This window comes from Panthera leo, chromosome E2 (assembly GCF_018350215.1).
Source record: "Panthera leo isolate Ple1 chromosome E2, P.leo_Ple1_pat1.1, whole genome shotgun sequence".
NCBI lineage: Eukaryota > Metazoa > Chordata > Mammalia > Carnivora > Felidae > Panthera > Panthera leo.
Genome location: NC_056693.1, coordinates 52,408,025 through 52,429,506, shown reverse-complemented (window position 1 = coordinate 52,429,506; position 21,482 = coordinate 52,408,025). Strand labels below are relative to the sequence as shown.

The window sequence follows — 21,482 nt, the reverse complement described above, 5'->3', positions numbered from 1 at the left end:
TTCATTGTCTTTGCCCATTTTTCTATTGGGAGCTTCACATTTTTCTTCTTGATTTGCAAAATCTCTTTGTATATTTGAGGTAAATTACTTAAGTGTGTGTGTACATAAATATGGATGTGCATGTACATTTCTTCTCCTTTTCTAAGACACTAAATTTGAAATTAAAAAATCACTGAATTATATGCCAACTTCTCACAGCACCTGGAGGAGAGTTATTCCATTTCTGCTTCAATATAAAGTCACTAATATCCTGCTGCGAAACCTTCAGTGCCTGTGGGCTATAAACAAAGTTTAGGCCTGTCTCAGGGCCTTTGCCCTGTGGTCCATGCCTAAGTCATTAACATGATCCTTGACAGGTCTGTTCTGGCCCTCCGAGCCCCAAGAACAGCATTTCTTGTGGCCCAGACAGACTGTGCTTTATCCGTGCACCTTACCCATGCTGATCCCTCTATGAGAACATCTTCCTTGGATACTCTCTGTCCTTAATCAACTCCTATTTGTCTCCCCTCTTCTGGAAGAAACATTCCCTCACTACCAGCCTTGCCTCACTGGAGATAATTAGTCACTCCCTCTTGTACCTTGCATATGCACCTATTTTTCCATACAAAGTTGTGTGTGTGTGTGTGTGTGTGTGTGTGTGTGTGTGTGTGTGTTTTAATTTATTTGTTCCCAAGTCTGCCTTCTGTAAAAGATGTTGACCTACTTCGGGGTGAGGATAGAGCCCTATAGTTTTTCTACCACCCGAGCCTAATACAGGGTCTGACTGAACCAGGATAGAAACCCAGTAAATAATTGTCGGATGGATAGAGAAAGCCCTTCTGATACACATGGTGCGAGGGAAGGAGATGTAGAAGGGCGGAGAGGTAGGGCTCACCTTTCTTCCGCCAATAAAAACACTCTTCAACTAAGAAACGGTGAACTCTCTACAGACTTGACTCCGGGAGAGCACAGCACAGTTTTGCTGGCTCAGTCTCTATAATCTGTGCGGCAAGTGTTAACACAAACATCACTGAAGTGCTGGGGGAAATTTTATTGTCTGCCAGATTTACAAATTGGGATCGATCTTCATTCACCCAGTTTCGCCAAAGTTTCTGCGAAGTGAACATAGCAAAAGACAGGTGCCTTTCAGATCACCTGTGATTAAACTCCCTGCGTTTGTCTTCAAACAAAAGTGTTTTTTTTTTTCCCTGCCCGCAACATATAATTTTAGTCAGCTAACACTAAATTAGACACCCACTCAGATTTATTATGATAAGAACATTCAGTAAGCTAATTTCAAGATGATGACTCCTATAAATTCTTATAATTTATTATTTAGTACTTTGGTTTTTAATCATTAAGTACGTGAAGACTTTGTAGGTCAAACCTGTATTAATGAAGACAGTAATCTATTTTTCAAACTCTGCTCCTCGCCCACCTTTCAAATTGTAAATTAACAGAAATAGATTTAAACACACTTGTAAGAACAAAGGCAATAATTGGGGGGTGGGGGGCCATCACCCCCAGTTGCCTCATCTTTCCAGGTAGATTGTCAATCACAGTGCTAACTTATTTAAGAAACATCATACTAAATCTTAAAATGAAATAATGGAGTCAAAATTTGAGAAGCCCTCAGCTCACTAAGAAAATAAAACCCATAACCCACATTTAAAGTTTCATTAAAAAAAACAAAGCTGTTCAAATATTAGCCAGTACCATTTCATTAGGTGTTAATCTTCACCCAATGTAGCAGTTTTTATTGCTTTTTTTGTGAAGTGTTACAATTTTAGAGATACATAGACAAGAAGTAAAATATTAACTAAATAAATATTTTAGAAAGCTACTGATGTTATCTAAATGAGAGTCGTCTTTATCACCCGAATTCATTGCCAAATTAGAACCTATTTCACAGTTTCAAACATTCAATGCTAAAAGACTTCAGGATTGTATTTTGCTGAACGCAGGTATGCTTTTTGATCGACTGCATGCAAATAATAAAGTCACCTGCATGGTAATGCCTTTTCATTTTCCCTAAAATAAAATTAATCTTTATTTTGATACAGTACACCCTCATCATAAATAAATTAAAGAACAGAGGGGAAGGAAAAACAATATTCGCTATTATAATTTTTAATATTTTAAAAATTATTTATTATTATTTTATTTTAGAGAGAGAGTGAGTGAGCAGGGGAAGGGGACAAAGGGAAGAGAGAGAGTCCCAAGCAGGCTCCTCACATAGTACAGAGCCTGACATGGGACCCAATCTCATAACCCTGGGATCATGACCTGAGCTAAAACTAAGAGTCCAGTGTTCAACCCACTGAACCACCCAGGTGCCCCCACTATAGTAATTTTAACTGAAAAAAAAAATCAGGATACAAAATGAAATAAGCACCCAGCAAAGTCACTACAATGTAAAAATAATCACGTATAAGCTGAGAAAAATCTAGAAGGAAATACAGCAAAGCGTAAGTCGTGGTAATTTTTAGGTGGTGGTACAAGAGACAATTTTATTTTTTCATTTCCTCTGTTCATTTATTAATCTAATATTCGGAAAAGTCCTTCAGAAATCAAAAGGCGTATGTTTACATCCGTAATATTGAAAGCATTTTAAATTACATCAGTGTCTGAATCTTCGTATGATAGACAGTCAGTGTCCGTTTCAGCTGAAGACTTATTGCTGAGGCCTTTGCTATTGAATTATTACACCAAGGACTGCTCATGGCATCTCTCGGTTCAGTAAAAACCTCCCTGGGATCCACATATATGCTTACAAGCTGGGCTTCAAAACAGGAAGCCAGCGACGGCCACACCATGCTTTCGGAGTGTATGCTAAATTACTTTAGAAGCATATTTCCTCCTCTCCTCTCCACCTGGGGAAGGGTGAAGTATTGCAGGTTTTTAGATAAAATCCTTGATGAGAAGAACATAGAAAGATTCTGCCTCATGGTTGAAAGGATTCATGAAGAACAGACATCAGTGAGAGGGTTTTAGCAAACTGGGTTACGGAGAGTCGGCTGCGACTGGATTTCTGGATTTTGCCTGTCGTTTACTAAATAAATAATGATAATGGGAAGAGCAAAAAGAACCATGAAAATAGCACCTACTGTTTACTACGTGTTTGCCATGGCTACCTGCAGCGTTGAGTTAAACATCTTACAGATCTCAAGTCCCCACCCTCCCTATGTGTGTTAGCCATTTCATAGACGAGAAAACTGAGGCACGGCATCACTGATCACCTGTGTGTGACTCCGGGCAAGTCAGTGCTTGGTAGAGTCGAGATATAAATTGCACCGTCTGACTCATCCCCCAGATGTCTTTGAGTCGCAAGGAGAAGGAAGCCTACTGCCAACTTTTTGAGAAAGTGACACATGCAGGAGGAAAATGGGTTTATTAACTTGTAGCAAGTTTCTATCCACAAATGCGTTATTGTTAAACTCATGACACAGGTGAAAAAATTGAGGCGCTTTTAATTCTAAAGTCTTGGTTTATTTATCACGGAGGCGGCGCAAACAGGCTCTGTATTAATTTTGATGAGTAACAAATCACCCCCAAAATTCAGCATCTTCAAACGACTGGAAGTATTTAGTATCTCACGTGACTTTTGTGGGTCAAGAATTTAGGAGCAGTTCAGCTACACAGTCTGGCTTGGGTTTGGTTGCTCCCTGCAGTCTTGTCTGAAGGCTAAACTGGGAGTCGGGGATATGCTACCAAGATGGCGCCCTCACAGGGCTGGCAAACCAGTTCTGGCTACTGGCTGGAGGTTTGAGTTCCCCAACGTGTGTGCCTCTCCACAGTGTTGTTTGAACATCCTCACAACAGAGCATCTAGCTTCCCTTAGGGCAAGTGATCCCAGAGACAGCAAGGCAGAAGTTTCAACGTCTTTTGTCACCTAGCCTCAAGAGTCGTGCTCTATCATTCTCCCCGCCATTCCGATTGAGAGTAAGAGCGAACTACAGAGGTCCATGAAATCTGGCAGGCCAGGGTGTTTGGAGGCCATCTTGGAGGATGGCTACCACAGGATCTCTTCTCCCTTTGTCTAGACAGCCCCAGGGCGAGGAACTATATAAGGCTGCATTCTGACATTTCAGCAATGGAGTGAATTCAAAGTGGGCCCAATGGGAAGGTGAAAAAGTCACCTTGAAGAAACACAAAGGCACCCAGTCCAAGTCACTCTTGACTGCAGGACCAGCGTTATACAGAATTCCAGAAGTGCTATGTTTCAAACAGCTGGGGAAGAAACGAAGCGGAATGGCCCGGAAAACTCCATTAGGTGGCTCCAAAAGAGGTGTCAGTGATGACAGTGAAGATGAATATGAAGAGTTTGAGTAAAATTATTTCATAAAATCTGAGAATGAAAAAAACTTCCACTATTTAAAAATTTATATTTTATCTGTGAAAATGCATTAATGAATTAAACCTTATATGTAAATTTTTCAACATTTCATCTACATCCCCCAAAGTTTATAAATTGGGCGAAAGACCAATTGGGGAGCACCTCATTGGGAAAATGAACAATCGCTTTGTATTTTGGGGTCAGCTGGCGTTTGGAGACTCACTGGGACAGCAAATACATATTTAGTACCTCTATGTGCCTGGCACTAAGGCCGGTGGACAAAGTAATGAACAAGACAGATAAGGTCACCCACATCCTTCTGGGGGAAATGGTAACAAACAGAAGCGTATAACATCCTTACTGTGAAAGTATCAGGTTTGTTATCTTCTGAGCGAACCAGATACGAAGTCATCTGGCCGAATGACCTTTGGCTCAATTATTTGCCTATCAAGTAACTTATACTTTTACTTGGCTCAGTCTGCCTAGAAGGAAACACAGTTCGTTTGTTTCTTTCTGGCCCAATTAACAAGAGCATTTCAAACAGTGTTATAAGTACAGTCCTTTTTGACAATTCTTGTTTGGGCACTTGGTTTACGTCCTAGTCCTTATGAGTTTGATGACTGTGAGTCTGAATCTGTAAGAAAGATCTGTTCTTGGTGGCCTGACAAAATCCAATTTTTTGAGGTAGCAAGCTTGAGGGCAAGATTCACATTGTTAGTGAACTCACCAACATACTATGACCTGGAAAGCTTCTAGAAAGTCAGCCACCTGGCTTTCACTGTCTACACCTATCCTCTTCTTTCAAAAGAAAACTGACATTTTATACCTTAAAAAAAAAATGCCTCTAGGAACTCTAAAGAAAACATATGCAGAAAAACCAGGATACTATGTGACTGCTATACTCTGAATCCTCATTCAGAACTGATATTAATAATTGATCACAGAAATCTTCAATGTTGAGCCAATATGGCTTCAGAGTCTTACTCAACATTGTACCACCAAGAGACACTAACAATTGATCAGCATTCGAAGACAGTGAGGCTCAAAGACCTGGGATATCAATATCTGTTTGTCCCCATAAGATGAATTCCTTTTCAGATTGAGCCCTGAGTGCATATGCTTCAAGGTCATAGGCACTGACTGATACATGAGGCACAAATAAATCCTAGGTGAGGATCATCATTATATAAGCCTTCAGCAACACTGAATGTGGATGGTGACAGCATTTGGTTAATTTGGAGTAGGGGTAGGACTCTAAGGAATCCTAAGTAATGAGGGAGAGGGAAATAAATAGTTTTACATAGAGGAGTTCCATTGCAACATTATTTTAACAGTAAAGGACTATCAACACTGTACATTCCCAACTGAAGAGTGAATAAGCCATAAGAACTATCACTTGATAGCTTTTTTATCTAGCTGATGCTTAATATTAATAAAGACTATCTCATAATAGGGGGAAAGACTTGTTCTATAATGTTAAGTGAGATGCTTAGGAGAGAGCATCAAACATAATGGAGCATAAACAACAATATGAAGAAAAAATTATAGCCATGCATGGGGGATGGGAATTTGAATGGGACTAACCAAATATTGACAGTGTTTATTGTTTAAATGAGGACACAGTGGCCAAGTATTATTATTTTCTGTCCCGCTCATCCTTCTTTTTTCCTTTTCCTTTTCTTTCTTTCCTCCCTTCCCTCTTTTTTTTTTTTTTTTTTTTTTTTTTTTGTAATTTCCTGTTCGGTATTTTACACACACACACACACACACACACACACACACACACACACACGGGAACTGGTAGTGAAAACTTCCGTAGATAAAAGTCACGCTCCCACACTATTTTCTATGGGGTCTGGTAAGAAAAATGCCAAACTTCCTCCTCTGTTCATTGCTTCGAGATTAAAAAACTAGTCTATGAAGAAAAACAAGCTTACTGAGTTTTGTCATCAAGTTTGCCATGGAAGGCCTTTCTCAAACTTGGGCTGCTGCTTTTGACAACTTCACGTGATTTCACAATTCTTCACCATGGGCGCCTCATGGCAACACAGTCACGGATGATAGTTCCCCCTGGTAACAGAGGTTTGCGTTGACCCCTGAACGTGTGGGCAGGAGGGTAGCAGAGTTGGGAGAGCTGCATACTTAACACATTGACTGTGTCCTCCATGGGATGCCACGTAAACCCTGGGCAGCAGTACCAAGAGTGCTGACTTCCCTCCAGGTGACGAAGCCCATGGCAACATGGCGGCCATCTGTCCTACTGCTGCTCAAGAAAACTGTGCCTTTGTGAGTTATTTCAGCAAATGGCTATTAGCACCTTTGCCACTAAATGGAAATATGACCACAACTAGCAGCCATAGGAGTGCACTCACTTGTTTGCAAGGATTAAAAACCATGCTAAATAGATGCATCAGGTCATTAAGGAAAGACAGAATCTCGGAAGAGGAAAGAAATGTACAGGTCTCTTTGTCTCACCCCATCTATTTTGGGAATCTTTCTAGGAGATTGAGAACTGGTGGTTCCACCTCGTCATTACCTTATTGGTAGGAAGAGAGCAAACGGATCAAGGTTTCCCGTTCTGCTTCAGGGTCAGCCCAAGGCAAATCTGTTAATTAGGCTAAATTTGGCCTGCTGAGATACTCTCCTGATTTCCTACTCGGCACCCTCTCCCCTCTCTCCACCAGGCCGGGCTCCAAGCACCCTCAGGCGACACCAGATAAAGGACTTTCTGTTTCCCCAGTGTTCACACTGCTCACGTTACCGAGCGTCCTGCATCGACTCAGCTCTGTCTCTACCTTGGTGTGAGTGGATAAATACACAGAGCCTTGCACTTGAACAGTGTTGTTGTTTTTTTTTTTTTTTTTTTTCTGAAGGCACTGATCTAGTCCAGAGGACTGGTTCCAACAGTTAGCAAATACAGTTCATTTATAAATGTTAGATTGGCTGGGAAGGCATTTGGGGGCAAACAAAACTTGATGGTTTTCTCAAAAATAACAATACCAATAACCAAAAGCAAGTGCTTCATTCAGAGCCCAATGTGTACAAGAGATGCTGTGCTACTTGTTTTCCATACATTATCCCCAAGCCTCGTGTATTCATTAGTATTTACTATGTAACCAACCACGCCAGAACTCCATGGATAAAAACAATAACGACTTTTTTTATAAAAAGTTCATCATTCTGGTCATGGGCTAGGCTCTTTCTCTGGTGTGAACTGTCTTGACTGTCTTTGCTGGGCTCACGTGCCTGTCTGGGCTCAGCTGGTGGCTTGGCTGGATGACCCTGGAATGGCTTCACTAATGTGCCTGGAGGCTGGCAGGCAACAAGGCTCCCTCCATGTGGCCTCTTGATCTCCGGCAGACTAGCTCAGGCCTGTACATGTGGACTCAGGGTTCTAAGCAGCAATACAGCAAAGCCTGATAGCCAAGTACCTTGTACGCCTGGGCTTTGCATCGTGTTTGCTAAGGTCAGGTTGGCCAAGGCAAGTCACTTGATTAAACTGATTTCGGTGGTGGAGAAACAGTCTCCACTTCTTAATGGAAGGATGAGTAACCATCAGAGTGTGGGCCTGGATGCAGCAAGGGAAGAAATCTTTTTCTTTTTTTCCCCAATAATTCACAATTTTTACAATTTACCATACCTTCCCCAAACCTTAAAGTGTGTTTGTTATTATCTCCAACTTAAAGAAGAAGAACATGAAATCTTGAACGGTTAAAATATATCCCCATGAAAAGTCAGAATAAACCCAATTGTGTCACACTGGAATCAAGTACCAATTCATATTTCAAATATATATGTGGTTATATTATTAATAGATACTTTATATTATAAGTATATATTTATACTATATATTTTAAAATCATAAATAAAATAAAATAATAAAATTTGCTTAAATATAAATGAATATAAATATAAATACATTAGAATATACAATATATACACACAGAGATAGAGAAATAGAGATATGTTTATGTGTATGTGTTAGTATCCATACAAGTATTTTCAAACTCTGTCCATTGAGAAGTCCTGGAGGCAGTGATATCCCACTAGTAATGAGCACCCCCAGCAGCTAGATCTTGGTTTCTAAACACCATTCTCCAAAAAAGGAACCAAGGCTCCTTGCTAATTCTGAGATTAGGGCAGGAAATAAGATGAGTCTGTAACAACTTGCAAGGCAAAAAGGCAAGGAAGTGCTCAAAGAGGATGGGGTGCATCAAAAGAGCTCAAAGGCCAGCCTGAAAGCACTCTCAGTGGCCAAAGCCAGAACAATCTGAGTGACAGAATGTGTGACATTATTATTGTATCATGACTTAGAGTATAAAAATCAATATTCATGTGTCCATACTGATATAAATGAATATATAATTAAATAGAGAAGGGACAGCCTTCGACAGAAAAGAATTTGATTAATAAATGTAGAAGGCCTGAGGGAAATAAAAATTCACCTTTAGAACACCATAGCATTAACTGTCGTAGGCAAGATCAAAAGACAGATGGTTACATTGGTGGATAAAAATTTGAGGAGAAATAGTCTCAAAGTACATCCCCAAGACATATGAATTACAAAGGGGAAAATAATAATTTTCAGTGCCTAAATCCAGCAGACAACACTTTTGCCAAGAGATCAAGATTAACATCAACATCACCACTTACAAGACATTTTGACACTGTGTACTCTCTGATAGGATGGACTGAGAAGGGCAGAGTATTTTTGTGTATTCTGACCAAAAATGCCTAACTTCAGTATAAGCAGGAGAAAATATCAGACAAGCCCAAACTGAGAACATTCTATAAAAGAAATGACCAAACTCTTCAAAAGTATCAAGCTCACAAAAAGAAGTATTTATACACACACACACACACACACACACACACACACACACACACACGAAGACAGAAATTGCCATGGATCAGAAGAGATTGGGAAAACATGACAAAAATGCAGCCCGGTACCCCGGGTTGAATCCTGGAACATCAAAAGAACATTAACAGAAGCACCAGCGACATGCAAAAACAGTGGTCAGTTGAGTTGACTGCAATGTACCAATGTTAATTTCTTAGTGTGGAAAAATGTATCATGTTAGCGGATGCTTGGTGCAGGGTGTATGGAACTCTTTGCATGACATTTGTGACTTTTCTCTAAGCTGAAATTTATTTCAAAGCAAAACTTTCCCAAGGTCACAGCTCCTGACGGGAAAACCATTTTGCCGGAGTCCAAAGTCCATGCTTTTTCGGCTCTGCCATGCTTCCCCCATCCACACTGCACAGATCGCCTTCTCAGAATTGGCTGAGACTGGACTAGGACACTCCTTCCAAACGAATTATCTTATGGGAAAAGCGGGTGGCACAATTAGGCATAAGCCCGTTTACTTTAAATGGGAAAAATGAGGCCCGGGCTCGTTAAAATGTACATAGAGAATAGCCACGCTCAGCTCTGTGTCCTAAACGCCCAGATCTGCCAGTTTATAATGTCGCTTCTTGATTCCCCACAACTTGGTTAAATTAGTACAGGACTACACATCTCAACCTTCAACCATTTTGTCACTTAAAATGAGTGTCTGGAAGGCCATCCTTCCGGGAATATTAGTTACCTTGTCCATTACTTACTTAATCATAGCTTGGAGTTATTTTTTGCCTTGTGGAGGTTGACTGTAAATTATGGGTTACAATGCAGCAAAGCCACACTTAGCAAATTATATGGCATGGGAAAACCCTTGCTTTGAGGGAAAAATTATATATTTCTTTAAAGATATGTTTTGTAAAATATTATATTAAGCCTATAAAACAAAATCCACGAGCACATTTTGTGGCCTTTAGGACATATTTGACAATTGACTCAAATCTCCGGCCCACTCCTTAAACAGGGTTGGAGGGGAGAGATCCCAGCTGAATTCATGTGGGTTGTGGGGAGGGGGAGGGGGGGGACATGGTTCATGGATTTCTACATGCAGACCCACAAGAAGAAAGACTAGAAATCTTGTTGGTCTTTGCACATGATGCAGTAAATAAATTAGCCAGATAGTCTTAAATTTCATTTGGAGCAGCTTCAGCAGACTAATGGGCAGTGTTTTCTCACTGTTATAAATGGATTCCTTTATTATTCTCTTGAAGACGGCCATCCAAGTACCTTGGGGACTTGACCGAATGATGGCAAGATAAGAAGAAAGTGAATGAATGCAGGGCTATTAAATAGGAGGAGACCACGACCCTCTGGAATGAAGGTTTTCCATTTCTCTGTAGCTTTGCCAAGCACTTCACTGGGCTGTGTCCGCGTGGCTGGAGACAGTCTTTCAGACTGGTAAAGAAAGTTAGACATCCTGCCTCAATAGAGCCAGTCTTTTTTGCACAGTTAAGGCCGAACATTCCAAGGGTCCGCCATCACTAGCTCTGACCTCCTCGTGTACGGTCCCTGGTGGGCTGGAGTGAGATCATCCCCGGCCAGCTCACACGGTGACATTGTTAGCCAGGGCTCCGGCCAACTCCAGCTGAGGATACACAAGACTCAGGAGGGCAGATGGCTCTGGGGTTCCCAGATGAATCTCCTAAGACATCCCATTGCTGGGCTGAAAAGTCTGCAAAATCTCTCTTTAAAAACGTATGTTTTAATTTGAGGACATTAATTGCCTGGAAATTACTGGACTCTATGATTTATGACCCCTCCAGAATTCTGCAGGCTTTCCCTCCATATGGGCCGCTGCCATTTTCCTTTTGTATACCTATCATTTCCCATTGTTTATCTCCCCTGATTGATGTTCGGGCTTGGGATGTTTTCTATTATGAGATTCATAATTATCACTGGTAATAGAGAAGGCTTCCCTATTATCTTCAGTGAGACTGCCCAAATTATTCATTGTAGCCCACTGGTACCACACTGCAGGAAAATAAGAATTTATTTCCCATCCCAGGCATATGGTAGATAAGAGGATGTATTTATTTCTCCATGTTTCAAAAGGATTAAGCTTTGAAAAAATAAATATCACTTAGGCTGTCAGTTAGCAGAACTTTATGGTTCTGAGTTTAGAGGGCCTCTCTTGGGCTAAGAATAGCAAATCTAAACTCTGGTTTTAAAAAGGGGGGGCAGGGTAAGGCGGTGGGGGATCAATTATGTTTTACTTGGCTAAATAAATGAATGCTATATATTTCAACCATTATATTGGTCTACAAGGCACCCAGCACCACCTTGGACCCCAACGTTAAATAACGCACTGACTTATTTATAAAAATGTTAGTGAGTTCCAACAGTCCTTGACCCCTGGCTATTCTGAGAGCATGTTGAATACATCATCTGGGTTTTGCCTAATTACACATAATTAGGAAATGTAATTATGCTTTTCAGTGTTACTCTGCCATTAGGAACCGAGTGGACGGCTTGAAACACTAGTAAGGATTCAGTGCTTCAGAGAAAACAAATTAAAAATATGAGCCAACCTCTAAAAATAGGGATTGCACTGAAGGTTAGTAAATCAAACTTATAAAAAACATAATAAAAAAATTGCTCTTGGCTCCGGCTAAATATTTGATGCAACAGTTATGCTGGCCGCCTTTGTGTTGGGGGCTTACTTAATGATATATCATTTGCATCCATGCTGAGCCAGGGAGAGGGAATGAATTATTTTGCTCCTCAATTACTTTGATTTGCTAACTTTCTCACATATTTATGCCTTTTCATTTTTACTTCCTCCTTTATGCTGGCTTCCCTGCCCTAGCTGAGCAAGTGACTTCCAATTATTCCGTAGCAAAGAATCACAACATTTCATCTGCGGGTTTGTCGCATGCAAAGGCTGGCTGCTAACACCCAAAGTTCAGGCAAATTCAGTCCCCGAGCTGGGCATTCCCATCTCAGCAGCATAGGAAGGAGCACTTGGCTTTGTGGGTCTACAAAACAGCCACTGTAATAATGAGTATGTCCTAAATTTTGCGGCACAGCGACCATCAGTCAGGTACCAAGCTGGGTGGCTTCACCCACCAAAAAGCGAAGAATTTCATAAGTGAGGAAACAGAAAGGTTACGTGCCTTAAAGGTACAAGTTCATGAAGGATGTAGAATTGAGAGCCTTCTGTGTTCTGATCTCAGCTTTCGTGTTTATTGAATTTTCCTCTACTGTTATGGTAGCTGACAGTAATAAAGTAACACACTCCATTAAATGCACTATTTATGGAAACATTTCTACGGTGCCAAAAAAAATGTAAAAGGGGAATCGTTGCCAAAAGCAAAGGCCCAAGTGTTAGTGCGAGGTTTACAACACTTTTGTTCTGAACAGAAGGCTACGGTGAGATAGCCGTCCTGCGAAAATCCTCCTCTCCACCTGCCAGTCCCGTGCGGGATGTCTCTCTGTGTGTGTGTGTGTGTGTGTGTGTGTGTGTGTGTGTGTGTGTGTATTTTTCTAAATTAGGTTTCTATTCCATATTTCTCTCCTTCTGTAAAGAACTTCTTTTAAACCTGTCTTCATCCTTCCCTGTATTTTACGGATACACTGTCCCCAGTGTCTTAGACCCCCTTTCACCCACTTCCAGATCTGGCCACCTCCGCCCCACCCCCACCTCCCTTCCCCCTCCCCCTCCCCTCCTCTTCCTCAGCGCCTGCGCTACTGAATTTGTTTAGAATGAACTCCCCTTGGGTTATTTTATGAAACACGGCACTGCTCATTCCAATCCCAGATTACAACACACTTCTTCTCGGCACCTTGAAGGGGAAATGCCAATTAGGACTTGGCTTTATAATGTGATGCTTACACCCCTTCTCCCCAAGAGGAGACCTGGGTTTCCCCCATGTCTGTAGGTCCTGCCTGGAGGTTAATTAGATAGCGCTACTCAAGCCCAGAGACCCAAGATCCTCATTTTAAAAGAAATATTTTATAACTCCTTATTAAGGTCTTGAAATGAAGCTAATGAATAATAAGCCTATGCACACACATAATTAACACAAAATGAATATAATGTCCAGCTATAAAATAAAGAAGAAAAAAATTGATAAATAATATGCATTTTATTCTATTATTATTATTATTTAAGTTTTTGTTTATTTATTTTGAGAGAGTGTGTGAGAGTGAGTGGGGGAAGGGCAGAGAGAGAGGGAGACAGGGAATACCAAGCAGGCCCCAAGCTGTCAGCACAGAGCTCAACGCGAGGCTCGAACTCACAAACCTCAAGATCACGACCTGAGCTGAAATCAAGAGTCAGATGCTTAACCGACTGAGCCACCCAGGCACCCAAAATAATACGCATTTTAAAAAGGGCAAGTTTATACCAGAAGCCCATAATGAAACAGTCAAATGTTTGCACCTAATTGCAGGTTTGGATTCAAGACACACAGATCAAAATTCACCAAAATGTTGTTGATATATTCTCTTTATATTTGGCATTTTGAAATAAGGACTAAATATATTTTTTACACAGACATAGTATCATATTGGTGATGACATCTTATTTTATTTTTTAATTTTAGAGAGAGAGTGTGAGCAGGGGAGGGGGAGAAAGAAAGGGAGAGAGAGACTCTCAAGTAGGCTCCACACTCAGCACAGAGCCCACCATGGGGCTTGATCCCACGATCCTGGATCATGACCTGAACCGAAATCGAGAGTCAGATGCTCAATCAACAGCCACCCAGGTGCCCCAATAACTACCTTTTCAACCAGCTCTCTGGAAAGACACACACACACACACACACACACACACACACACACACACACATATATATATGCATAATACCCAATCAGTAGCATTTGCCAATTTCCATGGTGTAAATACTCTCACCGCGGTCAATCTCATGCTACCGACACAGTATCCTGGAATGCAGATTTGGGAAGCTATGGGCAAAATCTGGTCACGTGAGCTGGTAGGGATCAGCTCCACTGCGTGGCTAGCTCACCATGACTATAATAGCTATAAATGTAGACAATTCACATATTATGCTGACTCACTACTGTGAGACCTGAATTTTCAAGATGGTGACCAAATCTCAGTAAAGTTTTGAATAAAACACAGTACAATCTTCCCTTGATTGAGAAGGTCCTTGCACTTCTAGGAGATTCAGTACACAGTTTCTGTGCAAAGCAGAGTGAATTCTGGGCTCAAATGGCTACAAACAAGTTTTCACTGACATGAAGGTCTGATGGCACATGAGTGTTAACAGGATGTGGACAATTCTTTATTGTTTTGGACTATGCATTGCATCACAAGACAGATTTATGGACTCTAGAGACTAAATACCAAAGACCACCAAAAATGCCTCCACAAATTTCTAAAAGGTTCCCTAGCAAGCAGTGCTGCCTCCACTGGACCTTTGCCACTCAAAGTGTGGTCCTTGGACCAGTAACACTGGCATCACCTGGGAGCTCCTTAGTTTGTCAGAAGGACAGACTCTTGGGCCCCACCCAGAGCTACTAAACCAGAGTTTGCATTTAACAAGATCCAGGGGCCCTGGGTGATTTGTAGGCACATTACAGGTGGGGAGGCACTAGGTGAGACAGCAAGCTTCAAGATTGACTGGTTGTACAGGAATCCTGTTTAATGCTGATATAGACAATGCAAAATAAACCATTGGCTCCAAAGAAAGACTAAATGACATACCTCATTTAGGAGTGGTACCATGCCATGCCACCATCCATCCCTTTTTGTTATCACCATACTGCACAGCCATGAGCTCTTTTGCATTAACTGTTTGGACGATTATTGAATTAGTCCATCAAAGATGTATTGAGTCCCCAGACAGAGAGAAAGGGGCAAGGCCAACATAGGGCTTCTGGCTTCTAATTTTGCCAGCCATGATCTAATCTAAAGTATGGTGTAGTAAAAAGAACTTTGGAGTCACTTGGAGTGAATTCTCCAACTCAAGAGAAATGTTTCTTGGGCCCTTGAGTGGGTCTCTGAGTCTCAGTTTCCTCATCTGTAAAATGGGGACAAGAAAACTTGCCTTTATATTTACGGGCACGTCTATGCACTGTGATTATGAATATTAATTAAATTAAATGTAACGCTTGTAACGCCATGCCCCGTACGTGATATGCCCAAATATGTGACCCATGTGGCTATTATCATTGGAAATGAATCAAAATAATAAATGTAAGTTCACCTTGGAAAATTCACTTTGGTTCCTAATCATGAAATCTTTTTCTCCCTCTTTCTTGGTATTTACAAAATACTCACTTCCCCAAGAAATGGTTTCTAGGCAAGAACCGTGCAGACACCTCACTAAGAAAGAGGTCTGTATTAAATCTCCAATCTTGCATGGCTGGGGGAAAAAAAAAAAAAAAGCATCTCCCTCCTGAGAAGTGTTCAGGCTTTGAGTGATGTCAAAGGCCTTTGAACAAGCCTTATAAATGACATCCATATTTGTCCATTTTTGACTTAAATTGCTTTTGGTTCAACCGCTGCCATGAATTGCCTTGATGCAGTATCATACAGAATGACACAAAACACAGAGGAAGAAGCCAGTTGCTGGCGAGGATTAGGAAATAAAGGAGTCACTGCCTCGCTCGCTTCTCCAAGTGTTGGAAGAAATGAAAACGAAACTCCCGTTGAAAGGTAATCTCCATGAACCGTGATAAGACCAAGTGACATTTTACACAGCTCAAGTCTTCCAGGGCAGCCTAGCAGTGATAATAAAAGTCATTTACATACAGCTCTCCATTTTTTAAGTTTGCACATGCTGGTTTTCTTTTTTTTTTTTCCCCCTCCTCTTCTTCTTGTCCCTCTGTGCCTCAGCAGCAAAGAGCAATTTGTGATTCTAGAGCTAGATTCGTTAATATAACCTGAGCTCTGGCTTCTGTCGTGTGGGATGTAGAAGCAGCATCTATATTCTGGGAAACAACCCCCACTGTCTCCAAATTCTCCTCTCCTGCACTTCACCTTCTGTCTTTTGTCTCTTCCTGCTAATCCCTGATTTGGGGGGGGGGGGGCGGGGGCGAGGGGCGGAAATGTGCTTAGCAAAGGCCCATCTACTGCCTGGCTCCTTAAGCTAAGAAATTCTATTTCATCTCAGTCCCGTGATGAGGCATCCAAACCGCAGGGGCTTCGGGTGTAGAGAATAACTAAGTAGACCGAAATTTAGATCAAAAATCTTGAGTTCCAGCCTCATCTCTGCCAGTTACAAGCTGCCTGACCTCAGGCGAGCTGCTGGAACATCCCTGCTTCTCACTTTCTGTAGCCGGCAAGTGGCCTAATGCCACCCACCTCAAGGGTTGAAATGCGGCGCTGCATTTGCAAGGCCCGAGAGTAGCGGCTGAGGTCAGGAATGCTCATCCCCTCTCCTTCCCACTCACATGTGCCACCTGTTGATCATAGCAGCGGCAGAGGTGTGTGAAAACACCACAGCGGGACCCCTCCTCGCTGCAGGGGAGGACGCTGTCACTTGGCTGGGTCTGTGGCGGTGCGCCCTGGGGTGAACTAGCCAAAGGAAAATCCAGGCCCGTGGAAGCCACTGACCGAATCCCGAAGAGAACCTCCGACGTCTGGCCAGGGCCGTGGGCTTTTGCAAATGCAACACACGATTCCAGCCCCTACATTCGTGCTCTGCCAGTGTCCTGACTTGGGCCACACCTGCACAGCCTCCCGAGAAGCCCTCCCTGGGGTCTCTCAGTCTGCGCGAAGGAAGAGTAGAGTTTGGAGTTAAAGAGATGCCTGTTATCCGCGGCTCTTCCCGTACCCTTACAAAGAGGCCGGGCGCTATAGATGTCTTCGTTTTCATGGGTGCATACAAGGTCACTTTCTCAGCAAATCAATAGAACAATCTGAATACACAATTTTCATGTCACAGTGTATTTTGGAGTTGAAATACATCGAAGGGAACAAGAATAACAAGGCTTTGAAGGAGGGCAGCGTGGGTAGGAACGTAATTTTATGCTTTCTCGCTGATAGTCTCAACTATATCTGAGGATATAACTGAGATCCTGAAAAGTCAGAAACAAACAAACAAACAAAACTAAGAATACTGAATTACTTCAGATTTGAATTTTGCTTCTTTTCTTATTAAAAGAAGCCCAAGAGATTTTTCTAAATACCTTCTGGCAATATTGTGGCCATGCTATTTTTTTTTTTTTCATGTTAATTTCTCCTTCTGGTCCACTGTTCCCACCTCTTCATGAAGTCAGACTAGTGAAGGATGGATCCTGGAGTTGCTATGTGACCTCAGACAAGTCACTTAACTTCTCTGTTTCTCCCTCTATAATATGCAGTCATAATAATTGGTCTAGCCAATGGGACTGCTATAAGGTCCTAAGCTGACTTGTGCATGAAAGACCACGCGAACGTTCTGAAGTGCCCAGACTGTTTGATTTCATGGTGTGTCTAACTTAACCCCCGCCTTGTCTTTCTTCACCATACAAATGCTTCAGGGATGCTTTAATATGCACACGGGTGCTTCTCATTTTAAACGACGTTTCCCTTTTATTTTTAAAAGTTATTTTAAAAAATGTGTTTATTTTGAGAGAGAACAAGAGAGAACATCACTTTGAATGTTGTAGCTAATAGAATAAAAGCCAGATTAAAGTATTCAATAATTTGGCCAGACAAAGGCCTTTTACCAGAATGCTGGCACTTACTTTCTAGAATAGTAAGAGCACTGTGACAAGAGGTGATATTAGATAATGAAAAGAATTAGAAGAAGAGTTTTTGGAGTGAGATACGTGGACCCAAATCCATATATTGGCCAAAGATCCTTGGGCTTCATTTTTGCAGTTTCACTTTCCTCTCTGTAAAATGGGCACATGAACCACATTAACGACAACCTCCAGAACTCCCGAAAGGACCGTGTCCTTGTAAAGACTGAAAATAAAGTCCGTGAAACCCTCGGCACAGGGTCTGGGTCATGGCAGGCCCTCGGTAAATACAAACTGCTAGTACAATTGCTCAGATCAGTGCCGAGGGCGCACATGATTATTATAAAGAGTCATTGTAATAATACAAACTAAAGCTTCCCATTTTTATGTTGCATAACATTTTTGGATCTGGCTAAATTCGTCTCGTAATTTGGTATGTGCAAAATACCGAGGTTGGCATTCCTTTTTGTCTGCACACCCTCCATACCATAAATTCTCCCTGCAATACACGAAATCTTTAGTCTATTAAGAAGTCAGTGGAATGTTCAGGAAAAGAACAAGGTTTCCTGGAACCCAGTCTCCATCTGCTACAAAGCACACCATACTTCCGAACCCTCAGCAATGGGGATTTTACGTTTCGGACCCTCGTTGCGTCTGCCAGCCTTGATACCTTGTTTACGGACCTCCTGAGGACACACTTTTCTCATTTACTATGTTTCTTTGGATGGCAACCTATATACCTCCCAATAAATTTTGGTTTACCTAGGAGCTGACGGGTACAGAAAGCTAGATTCAATTTGTGCCGATTTATGAGACACGCGCACGGCAGTCCTGGAAACTTTCCTGTAGCTCACTTTATAAATTAACCCCTTATTTAAATATTCTGCAGACTTAGCACAGGGCAGCGTTCGAAGGGGACGCTGTCCCAGATCAGCCTTCTGGGCCTCGCGGTGTTTGCCACCACAACACATGGGCCCTGCTCGGCACAGACGATGCTGATTTACAAGATTTACGAGAGGAGGGGAGCGTTTGCATCCCGTTGTTATTCAGGCCACAGCATCTTTGGTCTTGCTGGGCGTCATAATACCAACCTGCAGACTTCCTCACCGGAAGCACACGTGGACGCCGAACTCTGGGATGCATGTGTGAGCAGCGTCTTGGTTTGACTGATGGCTTCACTCGTTCACGTATTCACTCATTCACTGGAGACGCTCCAAATCCCTCATGTGTGCAAGACAAGGACGCAAAAGGCACGGGGATACAAAGCAAAATGAGACACAGTACCCGGACTCAAAGAGCTTATGCTCAGACTCTGGCTGGAGGGCAGCCTGTTTTACCTCCAAGCTGCGTGATCCCGGGCAACGTACTGGACCACCTTAAGCCTTAGTTGCGTCAACTGCAAAATGGGTATATTCATACCCAATTTTACAGAGGATGGATAGAGGGAATAATAATGCTCAGTAAATTGCCGTGAAAACTCTAAGCACCATACACGTGTTGCAGGTTCTCATGCACATGCCAGCAATTCACCCGAGAGAGGAATACACGTGCAGTAAAATAACAAAAGAGAAGCTATGGAGCATCTGACCCAGGAGGGGAGACCCTAATATGTTTACAGTCACCCAATGTTATCGTTGCATGTTGTAGGTGCTGTGCCCCAATTTTCTTTCCTCCCAGGGAGGAAGAATGAGGAGGGACAGGAGGCAGGGAGAGTAGAAGATGGCCAGGCTGCTAAGTAAAGAGAGAATCAGGGCTCCACTGGAGGAAAAAGCAGTGTATAGGAAAGGGTATGAGTTGAGGATTGGTGTTAAAAAAAAGAGAGAGGCGCACCTGGGGGTCTCCGTTGGTCAAGTGTCTGACTCTGAATCTCGGCTCAGGTCATGACCTCACTGTTCGTGGGATGGAGCCCCTCATCGGGCTCTCTGCACGGACAGCGTGGAGTCTGGTTGAGATTCTCTCTCTCTCTCTCTCCCTCTCTCTCTGTGCCTCCCCCATTTGTGCACTCTCTGTCTCTCTCTCAAAAATAAAAAATAAATTTAAAAAAGTCTCTCAAAAATAAAAAAAATGAGAGAGAGAGAGAGAGAAAGAGAGAGAGAGAGAGAGAGAGGGAGAGAGAGAGAGAATGCTGACCCAGGTCACTTTATTTTTCTGTATCCCACCAATGCTCACTTGAAGACTCCAATGAGAACACCTACCACACTGTCCAAAGCAGTCTTTCTTCAGGGCAGGTTTCTTATTCTCAGGGGGAAAAGTAAGCAAATAAACCTGGTGAGTTCAAAAGCCAGGGCTGTAACGATTATAAATGGAGGCAGTGTGTCTGCAGAGAAGTTCTCTGATATGATGGGGAGAGTTGAAGGTTCCTTCTATGAAGTTACTTCCTCCACTCCCCTGCTGGCCCCTCTGACACGATTACAGATGGTTCCCGAGGGCCGTCCTTCCTCCAGTCACAACAACCCCAGAAAGGGGGAGATGACTCTTCTGACCCAGAGGGGAGGGGCAGCTGCATTTTCCCGCAGCTTGTGCCTTTTCCAAGGGCTGAACCAGTGAAACAGTCAGGTGTTCAAGAGAACCAGGGAGAGAACCGAGGCGGAAGATTGTGGTGACTTAAAGACATGCCCACAAGATCCTTGGTAACACCTCCCTTCAAGTAGTGGGTCCAGGTTCCCCTTTCCTTGAATATGGACTTGACTGGCCCATTTCCAGTGAACAGAATGTGGCTGACATTACAGCACCTGACTGTGTGATGTCGCAGACGGATGTCTACAAGGCACTCCAGCCTGCTCCTCGTGCTGTCTCCGAGATCACTCACTTGGCCAGCTGCCACACTGTGAGGCTGCACAGGCAGCCCTGTGAAAGGTCCACGTGGTGAAGAACGGAAGCCTCCGGCCAAAAGCCATGTGCACACGCCATCTCGGATGTAACACTTCCAACCCCATCAAGTCTTCAGAGACTACAGCCCCAGCCAACAACTTGACTGCAGCCTCGTGTGGGACCCCAAGCCCGAATTACCGATCTAAGCTACTCCCTCATCTCTGACCCACAGAAATTGTAAGATACTAAACATTTACTGTTTTCAGCCATAAAGCATTCGGGTAATTTGTTAGGGGGCAATAGGTAACTGCTACAAAGACGCCGAAACGAGTACCCAAATCCAGGAAGAAGAGAAAGAGGCAGTGTAGACAGCAGTGGCCATGAGCAAGAGGAAGGCAAGCTGAGAAACAAAAATCATACGGGCACCAACAAGGTGAGGACCTGCCATGGGGGATTCCCCAACCTCAGTCCCACCAGCTCCTGTATCTTCTAGGAGTTTCCACTCCAGGGCTCAGCACAGAGTGCTTACTGACAGGTGTTCAATAAAAGCTCTGGATATAATTATAGTAACTGTTACTTTTGCTAACATTTATTGAGCACTTATTAGGTACCAGGGATTACGCCCTGGGCTTTACAAGAATTATCTTATTTGAGCCTCTCAAGGCTCCTAAACACTGCACATAACATTATGATCACTCTTTCATAGATGAGAGAAAACTCAAGAAGAGACCGGTTAAGTGAGCTGCCCAAGGCCCTACACCTAATAAGCATGCAGCCTGCATCCTACTGGGGAGGTCAAGGTGCTGGCCTTGGGCAGCTGGG

The 21,482-nt window shown here is 42.7% G+C and overlaps 1 protein-coding gene across 1 annotated transcript in view; it reads right to left on the bottom strand.

The window, feature by feature from the left end:
• Window positions 1-21,482, bottom strand: part of WWOX (WW domain containing oxidoreductase) — a 974,945-nt gene that overhangs the window by 320,446 nt on the left and 633,017 nt on the right. The window lies entirely within an intron of this gene.